The sequence below is a fragment of the Podarcis erhardii genome, assembly GCF_964252035.2.
Source record: "Podarcis erhardii genome assembly, chromosome: 5".
NCBI lineage: Eukaryota > Metazoa > Chordata > Lepidosauria > Squamata > Lacertidae > Podarcis > Podarcis erhardii.
In genome coordinates, this window is record NC_138509.1 from 1,695,137 (window position 1) to 1,706,992 (window position 11,856).

Consider the following 11,856-nt stretch of genomic DNA (forward strand, 5'->3'; position numbering starts at 1 on the left):
GACCTTTTTTATGTACGCAACAACAGCAGCAAGAATCCTTTTGGCGAAGTATTGGAAGACTAAAGAATTACCTACTCTGGAAGAATGGCAGACCAAGGTGACTGAATTTATGGGACTGGCAGAGATGACCGGCAGAATCCGTGACCAGAGGAAAGAGACAGTGGAGGAGGACTGGAAAAAATTTAAAATCTATCTTAAAAATTGTTGTAAAATTTCGGAATGTTAAGATGTCAGGGGATTGGACACAAAGAATTACAGCTATAAATCGAAATTTATAAAGCAGAAACTCTTTTTAAAGAGAACTAAATATAAAAATGGGATGAAGAATTGCTAAAAATTTTGAAATTTGGATGCAGTGAAGGGGAGGTTTGGGGAAGTCGCATTATGTTTGTTCGTTTTTTGTTTATGTTGTAAAATCAATAAAAATTATTATAAAAAAAAAAAAAAATGAACACAACCCGCGTCTGCACGTGCGCGATTCACCGCTTCCGTGCATGCGCATGACATCATTTTGAGCGTTTGCGTATGCGCAAGTGGCAAAACCCGGAAGTAAGGCGTTCCGTTACTTCCGGGTCGCTGCAGAGCATAACCTGAAAATGCTCAACCTGAAGCTACTTCAACCCGAGGTATGACTGTATAAGCAGAACTGGTGGATATGCATTTATTTATTTTTCTTAAATTTATATACCGCTTGAGGTAGAAAACCTCAAAGTGGGGGCCCATCTGAGCAGGAGTCAGTGCCAGAGGAGACAGACACACCCACAGCTTGTCACTCAATGTTATGCATATTTATCCAAAATATGTCCTACTGAGTTTAGTGGGGTTTACTCAAATGCCCATATGGGTGTGATTGTAGATGCCAGTACAGTGGTACCTCAGGTTAAGTACTTAATTTATTCTGGAGGTCCGTTCTTAACCTGAAACTGTTCTTAACCTGAAGCACCACTTTAGCTAATGGGGCCTCCTGCTGCTGCGCTGCTGCCGCACGATTTCTCTTCTCATCCTGAAGCAAAATTCTTAACCCGAGGTACTATTTCTGGGTTAGCGGAGTCTGTAACCTGAAGCGTATGTAACCTGAAGTGCATGTACCACTGTAGTCACATATTCCCCCACACATTCAGGAAGCAATTGCTGATATTTACAGCTCCACAGGCTTTCCCCTCAACCCATCTTTGAAAAGTATTCTTTCTTGATAAAATAGAAAGGACAAAGAGAGTAGACTAGAACTTTGTGGAAATGGTTTTACTATTTATATGTTCACATTAGTCATTTGAGAGGACTCCAGACATAACAAGGGATGGTTGGTCTGCTGGAATGGTTTACTTCATCACATTTGTAAAGGTAAAGGACCCCTGACAGTTAAGTCCAGTCGCGAACGACTCTGGGGTTGCGGCGCTCACCTCACTTTACTGGCCGAGGGAGCCGGCGTTTGTCCAAAGACAGTTTTTCTGGGTCATGTGGCTAGCATGACTAAGCCGCTTCTGGTGAAACCAGAGCAGCACATGGAAATGCCGTTTACCTTCCCGCCGGAGCGGTACCTATTTATATACTTGCACTTGACATGCTTTCGAACTGCTAGGTTGGCAGGAGCTGGGACCGAGCAACGGGAGCTCACCTGTCGCGGGGATTCGAACCACCGACCTTCCAATCAGCAAGCCCTAGGCTCAGTGGTTTAGACCACAGCACCACCCATGTCCCCCATCACATTTGTGTATCCCACCTTATTTCTAGGGCAGCCAGGGCAGCATAGTTGGGAACACCCCCATCTTATCCTATCAGTCCCGTAAAATGCGATAAGGTAAAAGGTAGTGTGACTTTGATAAGAACACTTCCTGGTAGTTTGTTTTAGTGACTAGGTGGGTGGAGTAGGGTTAGATCAGGAAAAAAGCCATTCTGGCCAGCCTGCATGTCCTTAATTGTAGCTTGATCTGCTGAAATAAGCAGGTGAAGCTTTCATGGCATGGAGATAAGAATTTCCCCTGCTAATCTTTACAGATCTTGCTGCTGTTAAAGCCATATAAGCAGGGACCTGTTTTGAAAAAGTTGGCAAGACTTTTAATGGTTGTGTGAATATGTGCCATTTGGATTTTCTGCCTCAAGTAACAAAATGTCTTTGTCCCAGAACTGATTTTTATAAGGTTGCCCTTATAGCAACTTATTTAAGAATAGCATTATTGGAATATTTTGGGTAGGTAACTTTAGTTATACAGTCTGAGGTCTAGTGTTGCCACCAAAATCCTACTGTTGCTGGGATCATAGTACAAGGCAGGCATGATCACCCCCTAAAATGTTATGTAATTTTTAATGAGGGCTAGGTCCAGGGCCATCTTTACCCGGGGGTGCAAGGCATGCAGGGCACCTGGGTACCGAATTCTGAGGAGCGCCAGGCACCCGCCGCTGCAGCCACCTAAGCGTATTGTATTGAGTTGCTATGGGACAGCAGGGTCAGCGGCACCTTTGACATGACTGATCTCGTACCACCTGCCTGTTAATGCTGGTACAGGGAGAGCTCTTTGAGAAGTCTCGCACACCAAAGCCGGGAGGAAGGGGAGTGGCAGGAAAGAGGGCGAGACAGACAGAAAGAGAATGTGCTTATCTAGCAACAGGAGCGTGCACAGGGTCCAGAAGAAGGACTTGTATATGCACGCTCACAAGGGCCCTCCCAGCTCCTCTAGAAATAAGGTTGCTCCCACAAGATGGCTCTCCCACGTATGCGCACAATGCCCACCCATCTCTCAGACACCTCCCTACGACCGTGAGCGCATGCATGGAGTCTTTAGACTGACTCCCAGTGTGTTCTTTGTCTTCTTTAGAAAAGCTGGTTTTAAATTTAAAAAAAAACTCCTTTTGGAGCCGCGCAGGCATGAGCGCTATTCCTCAAATGATACTAGTTACATAAGGCATAATAAAAGTTAATTTGGGGACACTGGGCGGATCTTTGCACCCCTGCGGTGCATATGCTAAAGACGGCCCTGTCTAGGTCTAGTGCTCTTTACACCTAGTAGCATCCCATGTGGTGTTGAGGGAGGGGGAGACCTTCCACTGATTGATCTAACAATTGGTCCATCTAATGTAGCACTGTTTATGCTGACAGATGTTCTCCAGGATTCCAGATGGATCTTCTCCCAGCCCTACCTGAAGATACCAGAAGTTGAACCGGTGACCTTCTGCATGCAAGGCAGGTGCTCTGCCACTGAACTATGAACCATTGAGCTCCATCCCCCTGCTGCCAAAGCGGCAACTAAGGGAAAGTGAGCACAGGAAGCTCAATGCAGGTGAGAAAAGGGTCAGATCCCACCATACTCCCAACAACATCATTAGGGTGGCAGAGTCCAAAGAGAGTTTAGAATAAACCAAGCTCTTTTCTGAGTTCTTGAGACAGAGTTCATTTTTTCCAAGCCTGCCATGGGACATGCACCCCATCACTGATTAACACATTTATGGATGTTCCTTGATTCCCTATTGAGGCATTACTCGTGTGAAAGAGCAACACAAGTTTAAAGGGCCTCACTTTTAGCCCTGTCCCCATTATCATGCAGCCCATAACAGCTTCTTTGTGCCCAGCTGTAACTTTTCTGTCCATGAAGGCTCCCTGTGTTGTTTCAGGATATTGCAGGTGTTTGTGAACCAATCCCCAAATAACAGGCAGATTTGGGGCAGTGCAACTGGTTCCCCTGCACTGGACGCTGAGCCTAGAGAACAATGCAGGGCATCACAGCTACGATGAAGTGGATTGAGCAGAACAGAAAGCAAGAGACTGGAGGCCTCGCAAGGGCGCCACTGAAATTTGAAAGACCAAAGTCTGCCCTGTAACTGGCTGCTAAAGGGGAAGACCAGACTTCACTATGGCCTGGCCTATTTACCGTATTTTTCGCTCTATAACACGCACCTGACCATAACACGCACATCGTTTTTAGAGGAGGAAAACAAGGGAAAAAACATTCTGAATGAAACAGTGGATGTATCATTTTTGGGCTTCATGCTGTGGCCACAGACATGTGATCTGATGGTGAATTTGGGGTGACCCAATGCAAAAATCCTGAGAATTCCTGTGGATCCATGCTTTGTAACCACGTTTTTGCACCATTGCAGCCCCAGGCAACAGTGGGTGCGTGATTTTTTTGTTGCAGGCTGTAGCCATGGACATGCTATGTGATCTGATGGTGAATTTGGGGTGACCCAATGCAAAGATCCTGAGAATCCCTGTGGATCCATGCTTTGTAACCACATTTTTGTACCATTGCAGCCCCAGGCAACAGTGGGTGCGTGATTTTTTTGTTGCAGGCTGTAGCCATGGACATGCTATGTGATCTGATGGTGAATTTGGGGTGACCCAATGCAAAGATCCTGAGAATCCCTGTGGATCCATGCTTTGTAACCACATTTTTGCACCATTGCAGCCCCAGGCAACAGTGGGTGCGTAATTTTTTTGGTGCAGGCTGTAGCCATGGACATGCTATGTGATCTGATGGTGAATTTGGGGTGACCCAATGCAAAGATCCTGAGAATCCCTGTGGATCCATGCTTTGTAACCACATTTTTGCACCATTGCAGCCCCAGGCAACAGTGGGTGCGTGATTTTTTTGTTGCAGGCTGTAGCCATGGACATGCTATATGATCTGATGGTGAATTTGGGGTGACCCAATGCAAAGATCCTGAGGATCCATGTGGATCTATGCTTTGTAACCACATTTTAAGTGGGGAGCGAAGGAAAAACAAAGAAGGGACATGAGAGGGGTGTGCAGAGAAGCAGCTGGCTAAGAATGCAGAAGAGGGATTTAACGGGAGGGAGGAAAGAAAGGCAAAAGTTTCCCCCCACCCAAGCCAGCCAGCCATCTCTCTCTCTCTCTCTCTCTCTCTCTCCCTCCCTCCCCCCCTCTCTCTCTCCCTCCCCCTCTCTCTCCCTCCCCCTCCCCCTCTCTCTCCCTCCCCCTCCCCCTCTCTCTCCCTCCCCTCCCCCCTCTCTCTCCCTCCCCCTCCCCCCCTCTCTCTCTCCCTTCCCCCCTCTCTCTCCCTCTCCCCCAGCAGCACAGAGAGGAATTCCCCTCTGCTTGCCTGGAGGGGAGGGGCTTTCCCTGCTCTTTGTTCGGTTTCAGCAAACACAGCAACGAAACAGAGGAGGGTGGGCAGTAAGACCCTGAGGCAGAATGCAGGAAAGCAGCCACTTCCTCTTTTCAGGTTTCGCTTCTCCGTGCAGCGCCGCGATTTGATTTTTTGCCTGATTTTTGCCTGATTTTTCGGCTCCAGGGACCACACATTCGCTCTATAACACGCACAGACATTTCCCCTTCCTTTTTAGGAGAAAAAATCTGCGTGTTATAGAGGGAAAAATACGGTACATAGGTGAGACTCACAGTAGAATCCTGAGGGGACTGTACCACTTCAGACTCCAGGTGCAGGGAGTGCCATTTTTGAATGTGCACTCATGTTAAAGAAAAGGAAGGAAAACTTTTTTGCAAGTATTATTAATAAAACTACCCGAGCTTATCAGAGAGATGCAGCCCAACTTGTACCATACTGTGCTTTTATATTTCCAGTAAGTGACCTGATCGTGGATGGAGGACTTGACCTGGCATGTGTAACAGAGACTTGATTGGATAAAACAGATGGGCCTGTCCTTGCCGCTGTTTGTCCACCAGGTTTCTCTTACACACAGTAACCCAGGTCATGTGGGCGGGGGGGGGGGGGTTGCATTGATTTTTAGGCACTGTTATACAGTGGTTCCACTCCTTCCTCCTGGGTCGTGTCTAGAAAGTGGTGTTGGGGGATGAGTGTTCGGACGCCTGGGCTCTCACTTGTGGGGTGCCTCAGGGTTCTGTCCTCTCCCACATGCCTTTTAACATCTATATGAAGCCACTGGGAGAGATCATCAGGGTTTGGGCTGGGTGTTCATCAGTTTGCGGATGATACCAAACTCTACCTCTCTTTTAAGTCAGAACCAATGCGGGCGATGAATGTCCTGTGTGAGTATCTGGAGGCAGTTGGAGGATGGATGGCAGCTAACAGATTGAAGGTGAATCCTGACAAGACAGAAGTACTGTTTTGGGGAAACATGGGGCGGGCAGGTGGGGCCACTCCCTGGTCCTGAATGGTGTAACTGTGCCGCTGAAGGACCAGGTTCACAGCCTGGGAGTCATTTTGGACTCACGGCTGTCCATGGAGGCGCAGGTCAATTCTGTGTCCAGGGCAGCTGTCTCCCAGCTCCATCTGGCACGGAGGCTGAGACCCTACCCGCCTGCAGACTGTCTTGCCAGAGTGGTGCATGCTCTAGTTATCTCCCACTTGGACTACTGCAATGCGCTCTATGTGGGGCTACCTCTGAAGGTGACCCAGATGTTGGGATGCTGCCGGGGAGATGGAGGCAGGCCCCCAGCTGGCTCCAGCCACTGGCCGGCAGCCGGGCGATCTCCGGTTCTCGGAACAGCATCAAACAGCGACACAAGCCTCAGATACCTTTAGAGACTTGGCACGCTCTATCAGCAGAGTGAATAAATCTTCTCACAATGGAAGTGGTGGACAGAGACATGTGTAAGCAGTATTTACAGGCGTTTATTCAGCATAGTCCAGGAACAAAGGAAAAACATGTCTGCTTCCCTTTGTGTCCAGCAAACAGGAAGAAAACAAAAGCTACATACAAATGGAAGTTCCCAGCAGACTGTGCTGGATGTAAAAAGGCATGTGACACACAACAGTCATGCCTGTTCCCTTTTAAGGTGGAACGGAACTATATCCTAACACCGGAAACTGCAACCAATCCAGAATGCGGCAGTTAGATGGTGACTGGGAATGGCCACCAAGACCATATTACACCGGTCCAGAAAGACCTACATTGGTTCCCAGTATGTTTCCAAGCACAATTCAAAGTGTTGGTGCTGACTTTTAAAGCCCTAAACGGCCTCGGTCCTGTATACCTGAAGGAGCATCTCTATCCCCATCATACACTGACGTCCAGCTCTGAGGGCCTTCTGGCATCTGAAGGCAGCCCTGTTTAGGGAAGTTTTTAATGTTTGATGTTTTATCGCTTTATTATTATTAATATTAATATTCTGTTGGGAGCTGCCCAGAGTGGCTGGGGAAACCCAGCCAAGTGGGCAGGGTATAAATAATAAAATAATAATAAAATTATTATTACAGTGGTGCCTCACAAGACGAAAAGAATCCGTTCCGCGATTCTCTTCGTCTAGCGGTATTTTCGTCTTGAGAAGCAAGCCCATTGACGGATTAGCGCTATTAGCGGCTCTTAGCGGCTTAGCGGATCAGCTGATAAGTGGCTTAGCGGCTTAGAAAAAGGGGGGGAAAGGGGGAAAAACCCGCAGGAACTCGCAAGACATTTTCATCTTGCGAAGCAAGCCCATAGGGAAATTCGTTTTGCGAAGCGCCTCCAAAATGGAAAACCCTTTCGTCTAGCGGGTTTTCCGTCTTGCGAGGCGTTCGTCTTGCGGGGCACCACTGTATTAGCATTTGGCGTTTGTTTTTGTTCTGTTTTCTAACACAGGGAAGCATTCAGAACTGTAAGACACACCTGCAGTCAGAACACCACAGTTCTGCCTCCTCAGGGCTCCACTACCTTATTTTACTGCATGTGAGGCCTAAGCTTGAAAGCTTTGCATTTCAAACACTGAAGGTTCACTGTGTGCTTTTGATCATCACAATCACTGTGATGAATGTGCACATGTGAAGCAGCCCAAGTTATGACTGAACAGATACAATTATGGTCCCAGGGCTATAACTGTGCTCTGCAGAGGTACTGCCAAGTTATAGAATAGTTTAGAGGCACCCAAAAAGTCCTTAGTTTCACCTCCAGTCTCTGGTTGGTTATTTGTATGTTAGTTGCTTTGTGTGTGTTTTTTCCTTCACTGCTCTCTTCCTGTGGTGGTGTTTGGGTTTTCTCTGTTTTGGGTTTCTTCATCTGAAAGTTATCTGTTTCTACAGGATCATGTATCCCTCCCAAGTAATGCATGCTTCCCTTTTTTCTTTCTTCTTTTTTCCTTATTGTGATGTGATGTGTTGTTTTGTTTTTGTTTAATATGTTTTTTTTACTTTTGCTTTTTGTAACCCTTAAATTTTTTAATAAATATTATTTTTTTAAAAAAAACCACAAAGAAATGCATGCTTTCCTTAGATGGTTGTTTTCATAATGGTGATTTAAAATTAGATGCAAAGTGTGAATGCTGGCTAGGTTCAACTTCTTTCTCAATCCACTGTGCAGCATGGTGAATTGAGCACAGTTGAGTGCTTCAGGCTGAACAACTTGGATGTGAAATAATTTCAAAAGTGCCAAGGGTTTTTTAAAAAACATTTTTAGAAAGCTTATTCTGCCAGCATGTAGTGCACTGATTATTTTTTATTAAAAAAAAGTTTTATTGAGATTTTTCATAATACATTAAAGACAAACTAATCTAAACAAAAATAAAAACATAAAAGAGAGCGAGATAGAGGTGCAAAGTTATCTCCAATAGGTAGATCTTAACTCTTATTCCACACAGAAAAAGGTGAGCCCTCCCAGCGCTCACCTAGGAGCTTCCCTTTCTTCTCCCAGCCTTGTACCCTGGGAGATCTTTTCTTCCCTGCCTCTCACACAGGATTGGTCATCAACTAGCCTATCCTACTGGTTTGGAAGGGGAGAATTTATGTCATTGCTAACATTTCACTAGCACCCCCCCTTTTTAATTGCACTAAATTCTGAGCTCAAGGAAACTGCCAGAGTGCCATGAGAAATAAATTACAAATGAATTTGTATAACCAAGGTATCAACCTTTAGAGAAGGCTGCTTGCTACACCTCTAGTTTATTCTAGTCCTATACCCTTCTTAACTGGACTCATTTGGAGGATGGATGGTTTTGTCTCATCTCTTTGTATTGGCTGCTATTAGATAATCCAGTCACTTCTGATGCAGAGATTGTCTGCCCTGAGAGGTGGCATCCCCAGAATAACACTAATTCATAGGGGTCTGGCAGGTAGTCTTTATGCTTTTGCAAATGTTCAAAAATTAAACTTTCTAAGATGTAAGAATGAAGTGTGCTTCGATTTTTTGTTCAGTAAAGGACCCTTGACTTTTTGAATTTGGGGGATTGCTGCTTTAACCATGATGTGGGATACAGAAATTTACCCAGTGAAGCATTTATTGGCAGAGGCAGTGCAAGACATTTTGGTGCCTGAAGTAAAACAATCTAAATGGTGAAACTTCCTTGCACCCTGCCACATGGAGCGATGAACTAGCTAGTTTTTTCTGCACATACTCAATTAAAGTAAATACAGCAATCATTTCAATTAAGTTTGTATGGGATAACTTTCCAGTGAATGGGTCAGATGCGGGTTGTGTACACATTACTGGCTTAACACAGCTAGGTCATTCTTTTTCTCAATTTGGATCAAAGCTCACTGAGGGGAAGACACAGCAAAATGTAATATCCCATTAGAAACAGTTGGATAGATGTGGATTGTAGACAACATCCTGTGTACACAGCTTCCCAAACCAGTGGTGGGAACCAGTGTGTACCCAGCCTCAGTTAGATCTGGATTGCTTTTAATCCTAATCCTAGCATCTTGTCCAGACCTTAACTGAATTTGGGCGCAAACCCAGGCAAGAAGGAAAGCTGTCTGGACTCCCAGTTCCCAGTAGCAGCAAGGCCCATAGCAAGAGGGTCAGCAGGCCCTGTTCCCATCCCTCTCTGTGCAGGTCCCTGCTAGGATGGATTATTATGGCATAAATTGGTGCCATAAGCATGGAACACATTGAAATAGGCAAATTATTGGAGTCTCAGCTCAGGCATGGGTCCCACACCAGCACACAGCAAGGAAGCATTTCCCTCCCACCAGAAATACGGCTTTGTCAATGGGAGCTAGTCTTACCTGCTACAACTAGTCACCAACCGACCCGGGAGTATTTATGATGTTGCTTGGGAAATAACTGAAAAGGCCTTTAGGTTAAGAATCGGGATATACTGTGTTAGGAGCCAAGACTGATACTCCTGCTTCCTATTTCTCATCAATGGTTCCTCTTCATCCTGGAGAAGAGTGACTAGTGGGGTGCCACAGGGTTCTGTCTTGGGCCCGGTCTTATTCAACATCTTTATCAACGACTTGGATGATGGACTCAAGGGCATCCTGATCAAATTTGCAGATGACACCAAACTGGGAGGGGTGGCTGACACCCCAGAGGACAGGATCACACTTCAAAACGACCTTGACAGATTAGAGAACTGGGCCAAAACAAACAAGATGAATTTTAATAGGGAGAAATGTAAAGTATTGCACTTGGGCAAAAAAAATGAGAGGCACAAATACAAGATGGGTAACACCTGGCTTGAGAGCAATACATGTGAAAAGGATCTAGGAGTCTTGGTTGACCACAAACTTGACATGAGCCAACAGTGTGACGCGGCAGCTAAAAAAGCCAATGCAATTCTGGGCTGCATCAATAGGAGTATAGCATCTAGATCAAGGGAAGTAATAGTGCCACTGTATTCTGCTCTGGTCAGACCTCACCTGGAGTACTGTGTCCAGTTCTGGGCACCACAGTTCAAGAAAGACACTGACAAACTGGAACGTGTCCAGAGGAGGGCAACCAAAATGGTCAAAGGCCTGGAAACGATGCCTTATGAGGAACGGCTAAGGGAGCTGGGCATGTTTAGCCTGGAGAAGAGGAGGTTAAGGGGTGATATGATAGCCATGTTCAAATATATAAAAGGATGTCACATAGAGGAGGGAGAAAGGTTGTTTTCTGCTGCTCCAGAGAAGCGGACACGGAGCAATGGTTCCAAACTACAAGAAAGAAGATTCCACCTAAACATTAGGAAGAACTTCCTGACAGTAAGAGCTGTTTGACAGTGGAATTTGCTGCCAAGGAGTGTGGTGGAGTCTCCTTCTTTGGAGGTCTTTAAGCAGAGGCTTGATGACCATATGTCAGGTGTACTCTGATGGTGTTTCCTGCTTGGTAGGGGGTTGGACTCAATGGCCCTTGTGGTCTCTTCCAACTCTATGATTCTATGATTCTATTTCCATGGGAGGTAATTTGTGGGAATGTTCACCTCCTACTGTTTACAGCAGCATAGAATATTAGCACTAAGCAAAGAAGAGGGGGGGCAGGGATTACGTGTGAGGCTGGTTTTCCCCGCGTATCAGTTTATTTGGACAGCAGATTCTAGAGTGGGTACTATTTTTGACCCTCCCATTTTTGCACATGGGTTGGGTTTTTGTTTTTGTTTAATTTCACTTCCAGACTACAAACCATATTATTTAGTAGGGAGCTAGGCTACTGACCTATGAACAAGTCCAACTGAGTTCAATAAGACTTACTTCTGAGTAGGCAGCATTAGGTTTGTGCTGTAAGTCCCTTTCAACTTACCACACACTTAGGACTGCGTGGGTTACAGACACTTCAGCTTACAGACTCCGCTAACCCAGAAATAGTACCTCGGGTTAAGAACTTTGCTTCAGGATGAGAACAGAAATTGCATCTGGTAGCAGGAGGCCCCATTAGCTAAAGTGGTGATTCAGGTTAAGTACAGTTTCAGGTTAAGAAGAGACCTCCAGACCGAACTAAGTTCTTAACCCGAGGTACCACTGTGATGGTCATAGTATTGTCTACTTGCTATCTTTTAAACCTTGCAGAAGTTTGTGTATTTATTGGACTTGGCTTGCAGGGCTTAAGGAGGGGTTAACTCTTCCCTCCACTAACTGTTTCCCCAGTGTAAATCCCCCTTAGCTGCTCTTTGCCTTGTTAGAGAGAGGGACTCTGGCTGGATACACCTTTACACATTGAAGAAGAGGAAAAATAGACCCAATGTATATATTTGGGAAGTGGCAGAAATCCCTTATTTTTTCAGGATTTATAAAACACACAACAAAAGTTAG

The 11,856-nt window shown here is 45.7% G+C and overlaps 1 long non-coding RNA gene across 1 annotated transcript; it reads left to right on the top strand.

Annotated features, from left to right (window-relative positions):
- Positions 1-460: 460 nt before the first annotated feature.
- LOC309341728 lies at positions 461-7,131 on the top strand. The gene is made up of 2 exons (XR_014156541.1): positions 461-3,275; positions 5,933-7,131. It is a non-coding gene; the product is annotated as an uncharacterized lncRNA (long non-coding RNA).
- Positions 7,132-11,856: the final 4,725 nt, after the last annotated feature.